Raw genomic sequence first — 10,240 nt, 5'->3', positions numbered from 1 at the left:
CCCCCCCTCCCCACACACACACACTGAAAGACGCAGACAAACACAGACAAACACACAGACAGGCACACACACATGAACCCCGCCCCTAACCAGCCCTCCGTTAGTCTTTCCTTTCCTCTTCTTTTCCCCTCTCTTCTCATCTTCTCCTCATCCTCTCTCTTTTCCTCATCCTCTCTCTTTTCCTAATCCTCTCTCTTTTCCTTTCTCTCCTTCTTTTCCTCTCTCTCCTTCTCTTCCTCTCTCTCTCCTCCTTTCTCTCTCCCATTTCACTCCTAGTTCCCCTTTCTCTTCCTCCGCCTCTATTCCTTTCTCTGTTTTATTCACGCCTCCTTCTATCCCTTCCCTCTCTTCATCCCCCTCCCACCCCCCCTTCCCTTCCCTCTCATCCATTCAACTGTCTTCCCCGTGTGTATAGTAAGTTGTTGTTACGTCAGTTATGAGGCCAGCTGCTCTCTTTTTGTTTATGTTGAGAAACTAAATGTTTAAGAAGTTTCTCTCATAGTTGCGGTTCATTTTGTAACACTTGCCAGATATCCTGAAAAATTGTAAAAATAGATTTGTTTACTGATGTATGCTTCACTTATTTTGAATTTAAGTGGTGCACCCTTACTGGGGCTTTCGTCTAGCGCTGTTCTTATTTCTAAACTGTGGTAAGTGGGATTTCATTACAGTATTAGGTTGTCAGTTCTAATCACTTATAGATTGTCGACTAACTTAAATGACATTGTCCTCACGTGCACGAATGGTTCTTATGTCATTCATGATACCTGTTTTGGGACACCTGTGTCAGAGGTGGTGGTAGTATGTCTGCCTTGTTCTGTTGACCCAGGTTTATGCCCAGCTGTCCTGCATTGGGATTTTAAAAAAGTTTTCAAGCTTGAAAGGCTCTTTTGACCTCTGGTTCATTTGAGTTGATGTGTATCATGTCGGTGTGAAGATTAGACTGTGCAAGTTAAGTGTGTGTTGACTTGAGTTGCTCACTCATCCTGTCCTGTTTCGCTCCCGTTTCTTTTGAGTTTCTTCCATTGTTTCTCCCCTTTGAGTCTTTCACCATGACAAATCTCGTAAGTGTTGTCTTTTGATTGAGAAAGACAGTGTGACCAATGGTTTACCTCTCTGTGTGGTTGTATATGGTGCTGCTTACAGTTGTAAAATAATCCTATTAGGAGATACTTGGTTGGGTTAGGGGGGGGGGGGGGGGGGGAATGTTGAACATGAGATATAGAGATGTGTTGTAAAAGCTGATCAGAAGTTGCTACCAACCACATCTGAATCTGAGGCAGTCAACTAAACATTTTTGAATGATATTTTACTAAACAACTGAGACATATTGATGGTGTTATGCTCTGCTCTGATTGTGTAAGTGATTTCTGGAAACATTTTCAACACGCTGAAAAAACCCCCAAACGTATACTAATTTTAAAAATGAGAGAAAACTCTAAAGTTATCTACAGCACTTTCAAACAACTTAACCCTTTCGCACTTAGCAGCCTTGGCCAGCTGTGGCCCCCCATCCGTAAGACAAGGGCAACAACTCCACGAAAATTGAAGGGGTACCTTACTGAAAAAATTGTATAAAATCACAAACACAACCAAAAATTATGAAAATAGTATTTTCTGAAGGGAAAATGAATGAGCTAAATTACTAGTACAAAATTATAAGTGGAATAGAAGAGTATGAAATGATATGAGAGGTCTTTCTGAGATGCGTGTCTTGGATTCCGAGTCTAGATCTAGATCTAGACCTCGTATACTACATTTCTTCAACTCACGAAGTTTCTGCCACTGACAAAGAGGTAATCCACACAAAAGAAATACAACACATTCACAGAGATTGAAGCCTCTGGTGGAAACTTGAAAGCACCTAAAAGACTTTTCTTTGGGTGTTTTTATTTTGTTTTTGCCGTACTCATATCGGGCAGCTTTGCGCCCATGCATCCTAGAGACATGATGGCGTGTTTACAACTAAAATCGGTCCTCCGACTTTTGTTCCCGCTCAAAAAGTGACTCTTTGTGAAAGCGAAACAAGAAAAACACCATAGTAAACCGGACCTCTTCCTCTATAAAGATAGCTAAGTTAAACTTCTGATGATAGTAAAAGTAGAAGCCTCCCGCAGCAACGAAACAAACACCCCCGTGGCGGGCGCTATAGGGATGAGCGGGGGTCACCGGCACGGGCGCATACGGGCGCTGTAAGTGCGAAACGGTTAATATCGACTGCTCAGTATTATTCGCTGTTATATGTAACTTTTCAAAATGGCATATATGTCGGAGTCTGACAGTAAGCAGTCGATATGTATTGATACAATCTCTTTGCTTTTTGTTGAGGACCAGCAGATCAATCTCGGTAACGTACGTACGTAGAGCACACACAAAAAAAAGAGTTGACCTATTTGTTCTAGTTACATGATGAGAATGTAACACCACTGACTGATATGAATACATATTGTCATCACAGATGTGATGGAGGTGGTGATAAGTTAACCCTTTGAACCCTCTGTATGAAAATGTTGGTGTGAATGCTATACAGTAAATACCCTGGTGTACCAAAATAGGAGTGTGGCACATCCACCTGAAATATGACGTGTGTCTACAGAAATAGAACGCAGATACGAAACAGCAGCATCAATAGTATCAATGTACTGCAAAATAGTTACTTTACGACCCCCAAAAAATGAGATAAATAGATATGATCAACACTAAAATGAGCTGTAGAATATTTATTATACCTAAAAAAAAATCAATGAAATTACTGAGAAGGTAAGGTTATTTAGCCTATTTAAGGCTCAGGAGCCAAGGGTTCAAAGGGTTAAGAGTGAACCTGCACAGCACTGGCAGCTGGTGGCAGTCTATGTTAATTTATGTTATATTCATGTTGATTCTTTTCTCTCTCAAGACCAATTCCGAGCCATTTCTTAACCTCTTTGTCAAAGGATAATGCAGCCCAGTACAGCAGTATAGTGTCTGTACCTCTTGAAAGTGTTTCATGATTTGTGTTGTTTCTCTCTGTTTCATACTGTGTGTGTGCTTGATGTCACGTATGAGAAGTTTTCATGAAAGAACCACATGTTTGTTTAACTGACATTTTTTCACGAGAAAGGAAAGAAGTGTATTGATGGTGTGGTGTAAACTCTCCCTAACACCCAACCAACATTCTTTTGAAAACTGTTTACTCTCAGAAATGTCAACTGTCTGAGAGGGGGGGAGAGAGAGAGAGAGAGAGAGAGAGAGAGAGAGAGAGAGAGATAGAGGGGGGGGTGAGAAAACAATCAATGAAATGATGTATGATGAGTCTCTTTTTGCTTTGAGTAAAATGTTATAGATCCTGTGTTCTGTGTACTTCGATGAGTCATGAGGAAACTTGTGGTATAAATGTATAGAATTTGAAGAGTTGTAGAGGGGCTTTTGATGGTAGAACTCAAGTTGGGTGAACCAGTAGTCGCTTCATCCCTGGTCCAGGGTCTAACATGGAAACATTTTTTTTTCTTTTTTGGTCGGAAAAAATGATGGGTATTTCATTTTTATTCTACTCCATTTCTGGTCATGGATTGGTACTACTTTTAGCGTGTCTCTCAATCCAGTGACCTGATTGTAGCATTAAATGCCAAATGTGATGTTAGTCAGTGTATGTGATGGTCCCGACAGGACAGGTTCTGCATTAGTAGTTAACTGCCAAAGGATTGTTCTCTCGTTAAAGGTGAGCAGTCTACTAGTCTTAGTCCTCATTTTATGTGACAGGTTGTTGAGTTTTCCGTTTTAGTTTTGATGAGGACATGCGCTAGGTCAGTTAAAATGTTTAACTCCGATCAATGATAAATGTGGCTGTGTTTATTGTACCTGTTCAAGTTCATGAGATAAATGGTTTGTGTGTGCTAGTATGAATGATAGAGTGTTGAACTTTCCCCCCCTCACTTCTTCTGATGCCTTTGGACTTGTTTCCACCTATATCATTCCTGAAGGTTTCAGAGTTTTATGAAACTCTCTAACCATGTGTGTTATTTATTTTTTTATGTGGCTCCCCTCCTTTCTTTTTTTGGTTTTTTTTTTGGTTTTTGTTTTTGTTTTTATACGCTTGGATATTGCCTAAGTCCCATGGGTTATTCCCAGCTTAAGGTTATACCTTTTTCTCTGTCAATATGTTATGATTCTGTGAAAGGATTCTGGCTCACCCAGAGAAAACATGTGTGTTGACAGCACACACAATCATACTAAAGTACATGGTATTTATGATTAGTAGGAGTGAGAACACAAAAGCTCAAGTGATGAAGCTTGGCGAGCGCGAGCTCTCAGCATCTGTTCCTTTTTGCTGGCGCTGGTTGGCAATTTCAAGCAATAAATGTTACTGAACATCGAACAAAGCTGTCATTGTACCCACTTCTCAGCTGGGGGTTTTTTCCAGGTTTTTTTCTTTAGGTTTTTTTTGTTTTTTTGGTTAAAGTGGCGTTTTCACGTCAAAAACACTGTCAAAATATTGAATCGCAGGTGTTGGCAAGTTATTTCTCTGAAGGTATCTAAAAAGAGTGGGTTAGATATCGGAGGCGCTGTTTTCTCTTAGCTAGAGACCATTTGGACCTGTTCTTCCTTGGTACGAAGCACTGTAGAACAAACGAGCATACAGTGTGCTGAAGTAGAGCTCATGTTTGGAAGTGAGGAATATCCTTCTGATTGCCTACTTCGATGACATTCTATGTTTTGTCATTTTTCACAGCAGTTAAACCTATTTGCTTGATACTACATGGCTATCGTTTGCTAAATTATGTGGCGTCGGTGGCCTAGTGGTTAGGCTCTCGGACTCGCAACCGTAAGGTCGTGGGTTCGAATCCCGTCAGGGGCCCGATGTTGTGTCCTTGGGAAAGGCACTTTACACTTATTTTCCTCACTTCACCCAGGTGAGAATGGGTACCCGGCTATAGACAGCGAAAGATCTTGTCAGTTTGTTAGTGTTTGAGCGCTTAATCGGCTGCTTGCACTGTATGCTTCCCGGGAAGCTGAGAATGTTTCGGAGTGTTCTATGGTCTGCTGGGGTAATAATATAGTGTAAAGCGCATAGAGCCTGCTGTTGAGCGGGGATATGCGCTATACAAATGCTATCTATTATTATTATTATTAAATTCTGTTTCCTATCTCTCATAGTATTAGCTAAGATTTGTTTTGCTTTTTGTACCAGCGCAAGAAAAGAATTAATTTGCTACTTGTATATGAAGAGTTCATCACCGTTCAATGTCAATGTTGCACTGTGTGAGTTTGAATGTCTCCGAAGTTATTTACATATTAGCAAGTCGAGATTTGCAGAGTATAATGCAATATGTACATGTATATAGGTATTCTATTTATCCATGTTTTGGGAACATTTATCTTTTTTACTTGTTACATCGGTTCAAGAGTCTCACTTGTTATGTGTTATATAATAGAATGTGAAGGGCTCCACCACAAAACTCAATACCATAGAATTTCTTAACTAAGAAAATTTAGGATAATGCTTTCCTAAAACAGGGATAAGACAAGATTTCTGCCATTGCCAAAGTGTTTGAAGAGAATTTTTATGGCAGAAAATTAGTTTGTAAAATGCAGATTGGAGCCAGGATGTTTTTTTGGGGGGTTTTTTATTTCTAATTTTGCTTGCAGTAGGTTTTGTGGTAGAGCCCTTCATGTTGTCACCAGTATCCATATTGACCCTGTTAATAATTTTGTATATCGGAAAGAAAAAATAAGTATTTTATTGTTGGTGCATCAGTACTTCACCTTTGGCCTTACACAGGGAGGGAGTTTCCTGGCAAGGCTTTGAGTATAGGAGCCAGTAATGTTTTCTTTGTGTGCACGCGTGGAATTTGGTGAAAAATTTGGATTGATTGATGTCTATCTGGGTCTTCAGAGAAGCTGAAGGAAGAGAGAGGAATGCGTGCTGGTTGTGTGAGGCACTTGTGTTTTATGTTGATAGGGTGGGTGAAAAGTGTTGATTAATTGTCGATGTGATATTGTGAATGGTCTTTTTTTTTAATTTGATAATTTTTGCTGTCATAGCTTTAAGAAGGTATAGAAACCCAGATGTTGATGCTTGTATAAGTTCACACTCAACATTGAGAAGCATTTTTTATATGCCATGACCACGGAAGGTCAGCAGTTTAGCAGTGAGTGATAAATTATGTCCAAAAGTAATGTACTTTACCAGTTGGCTACATTGCTGTACAGTTGGGCATGGATAACTTGAACACGTCAGGAATTGACAAATGTGTTTGACACATCCATAATTTGGGTTGAACGATAACGAAAAATGAAAGAGATAATATCAGTTGGGCAATACCAAATTGCACAAGCTTTCCCAAAGTTCGAGTTTTCTGTGTTGGTGTTATCTGTGCTCAATTGTATTACCAAGAAAGGCGTTATGGTACACATCTACATATTTATTGCAGTCTTTACCACATCTTTGTGAGCGTTGTGAAATTTGCTTACTCCTTCTCCATAATTCATTTGGCTGTGGTTGTTGTTTCGGAGAGAACGAGAAAAAAAATTGTCTGTTGAACTAGTAATTTAATTAAAAATCTTTTTGCATACAATAATGCTGTGAATTTTTTTCCTCATGCTGTGTGGGATGGCTTCTTTGTAGTCAGAACTGTTATTGTTGGCCTTTTTTTTTTTTACTGGAAGTGAGAAAATTGTGTGGCAGCACAACAGTCTTGTCGAAGGAAGTCAGAATCACACTGTTCTGAGAAAATTTAGAAAATTGCCCAATATCTTGAAACGGTTGAGTTAGTTAAGGACTCATTTTGTCGAGTTGCTACACATCTTTAAGGACAATGAGTACTTTTGTTTCTGTTTTGATTTTGCTGTCATCTTTGAAATCATGAACGGTGCCAGCTATTTTGCTTTTTAGCCAGTTTTGTGTATGTGTGTGCCCGTTTGCTTGCATGTGTGTTGGTTGCTGAGAGGGGAGGAGCATTAACATAGCATCCCCAGCTTCTTGGTGGGCGTTGGAGTGTTTTGTTTCCTCTCTTCTGTTGGGTCACTGTTGTCCTAATCTGTTATTAACGAAATGTGTCGTACTTGATGCAAAGTAAGTAGAACTAAACTAAGACTCAGTAGCACATAGAAACATTTTTTTTAATTTAAAAAAAATACACTTTGGTTTTTCTGTCGGTCATGTTTGTTTATTTCAAGACTTGCTCCTAGTAGTAGACAGGTGCTCTGTTTTTGTGTGTGTGTGCGCGTGCGCGCACGTGTGCTTGTGAGAAGGGGAACAAATGCGGTGCTTAGAGTTGGAAATATCACTTGGGCCGGTCTCAGGATTTGATTGTGTGAATTGAAACCATTAATGTTCCCTCTAGTGCTTGACACTAAATATAAGTATAAATTGACTTTATAAGAATGTGCGGGGCTCGACTTTAATTTTGTTGGGGGTGTTCTTTTTTTTCTTCTCCTACTCCTGCACATATTTCAGAAGGCACTATTCTATGAATAATATTAATAATAATATGGCTGGCATTGATTTACATATGTACATTGCTATGAATACATGTGTTGTGAATGAGAAAATGTGTACATAGCGATGAGTGGAATGACTGCAAAGTCTACAAAGTGTGAGAAGTTTGCAGTGGCTGACCTTAATTTGAAGTTGTTTATAATGAATGTTTGCTTAAAAGGTGATGAAAAAGAATAAATTTCACGAAATGATCATTTGCTTTTTTTTTGGTTTTTTCATTTAATGACAGATAGGTGAAGGAACACTGCTGTACCACGAGTGGTTGATAGTGGCTCTTTTGTGGTCTGCCCCTCCTATTCTTCTTCATTCTTGGTGACTTTTAAAAATTAATCTGTTACATGAAATTCCATCTTTTGATATGTAGATCTAGTCTCAGGTTGTAAATGACAAAAAAAATGTACGCTCATTTCGACACAATTTTAATCTTTTAAGACGGAGGCAGGCAGCTTCAACTTTGTCTCATTAGTGTTCTGTCTCTTCATGAACAGCATCTCAAGAATAATAATGACTCGTTTTATCTTTTTACAGAGCACGTTCATGCCAGTGCTGGTGTATTTGCCAGTTCATTTTTCCATAGATCAGTTATGCTAGATCAGTGTTCTCACCAGACCTCCCCTTCCCCAACCTCCCCTGATAGTGATAGGGATCCAAACGGGATAATGATCTAACAATGTCATGCTCATAACTGTGCCTGAACTACAACAGGGAACTGCTTTTTCTTTCTTATCCTTACTACCGGTATCGTCATTTTCCTTTACTTCTTTTGTATGTTTATCACACTCTAGTGATCCGCTATTTCTGGGGTGCCTTGATAGTCGAAGCAGACTTTGTGCTGTTGAAGCTAGAGAGGTGAGCAGAGTAAGTCTGATTCCCAGTAAGGACTTCTCTGTTGACATCCACCCCTTGGCGCTCATATGACCTTATGCAGTTGCGAGTGCCGTAAAACCTGTACTAAAACTAAAAAACAGGATAATTGAATAACCGCTCTAAAAAGAAGGAGCTTGCCACACCAGAGCATCTATCGACTACTCTCCAGAGAATAGTAAAGTAAGGATGACCGGAAAGGAAGAGGCAGACCACATCATGCCACGCCAATGCCACGAGGTACGGCGCTGGACTGAAATAATAATATAAATGATAATTGCATTTTTATTGCGCATATCCATGCTCTATGTGCTTTTCAACTATTATTATCCTAGCAGACCCTCTGAGAGCATTTCAGAAACATTCTCTGAGTCTGGTGAAGCATATAGTGCAAGCTGCAGATTTCACAAGCTCAAACACTATCAGACAAGATCGAAAAGTAATGCTTGTTTGAACATATTCTATTTTCGACACTTTTTGTACACACGACACACCAAAAGGTAGTTTGGGCGCAGACTGCTCCTTTTGAGGCCCTGATAATACAACATTGGATTCTTCATCTAAATCGAAACTTGGAAATTTTTTACTAGCTCCGGTTGGGCAGCTGATGGGTCACCACACGGCTTGACTAAAATGCCGCATGTGGCATTCTAACCGACCTGTCTTTTGTCAGTAGGTGTCATGTCACTTTGGTGGGCACATTCAAATGAATTTTCATGGATTCTTATGGTAAAAACTGGTGCTCCATTTCAACTACCTGCTTCCAAAGAGATGGACGACTTGCAGCCCAATCTGTGGGAGGCTCTCAGGAGAAATCAAATTAACTACAAACTCCACAACATCATGCCCAAACTGGGTCCGCGAAAACCGTCGGGCCTCTCCAGAAGAGACGAAGTCATTTTTACTTGATTACGCATCGGACACACTGTCCTAACACATAAATACCTCCTTCAGGGAGATGAGAAGCCGTTCTGTGTCGGATGCGACACAGATTTTACCATTAGATTTTGGAGAGACCTGAAGGAAATATTTTAGATGCAAAAAATTGCAAGATCTGTTTTTCCGTCATTGATCCCAAAAGAATCCTAGATTTTATTGGCCTTTATGGCAAATTGTAAATAAAATTGTTATAAAAATTTCTAATGTTATTTGACTTATTTACCTCAAAATTTTAACATTTTAAAATCTGATAGTTGACCCGAGCCCAGCCGTGCAGTGAACTGTTGCGAATGCATCCAACATGTGTATCGCGTGCTCATATGACCTTATGCAGTTGCGAGCGTCTTAAAACTCCTACAAAAACAACGACTTACAGTTGTGGGGTGTCTAGTTTGGTGGACAAAATTCACTATAAATAGATATCAAACTTTTATAAATGTTTGCTGCTGAACAGCCTTTGGCTGTAAGAAATTCAATCGGAGCAAATTGCTTGAAGCAAAAGTCTTTGGAGGTCGCCATTTTAATTCTTACCAAAGTACCCTATCACTTGTTGAGACACATGCAAATTTGAGAGTGTATTATGTCACAAAGAACTTACATTTTCTGTGGTGATATCAGAATGATTAGGAAGTACATGTACTTGTAGCAGTTTTCATTATTCTGCAATGATGCAATGAATGCACTACAGGAGGTATCGCTTTTTAGCCCACCCTCGTATAATATTAACATGTCTCTTGCTTCAGATGAAATGTGTGGTGCGCTGACAAAATGAGTTACTTCTCCGATTTTAGCCTTATGGAAATTGATACATCAACTTTATAGGTCCAGTTTGTACAATTTGTAAGTATGGAAGAATAGAAGACTCAGTAAACTTGAACAAAATAGCATCAATTAGAAATCCATAAATCTGACGGCAGTGTCGATTTTCGGCCGATATCTCCATTCTTGGACAGCGAAAAG

Source organism: Aplysia californica, unplaced genomic scaffold, assembly GCF_000002075.1.
Source record: "Aplysia californica isolate F4 #8 unplaced genomic scaffold, AplCal3.0 scaffold00040, whole genome shotgun sequence".
NCBI lineage: Eukaryota > Metazoa > Mollusca > Gastropoda > Aplysiida > Aplysiidae > Aplysia > Aplysia californica.
Note: the sequence above shows the minus strand (reverse complement) of the source record.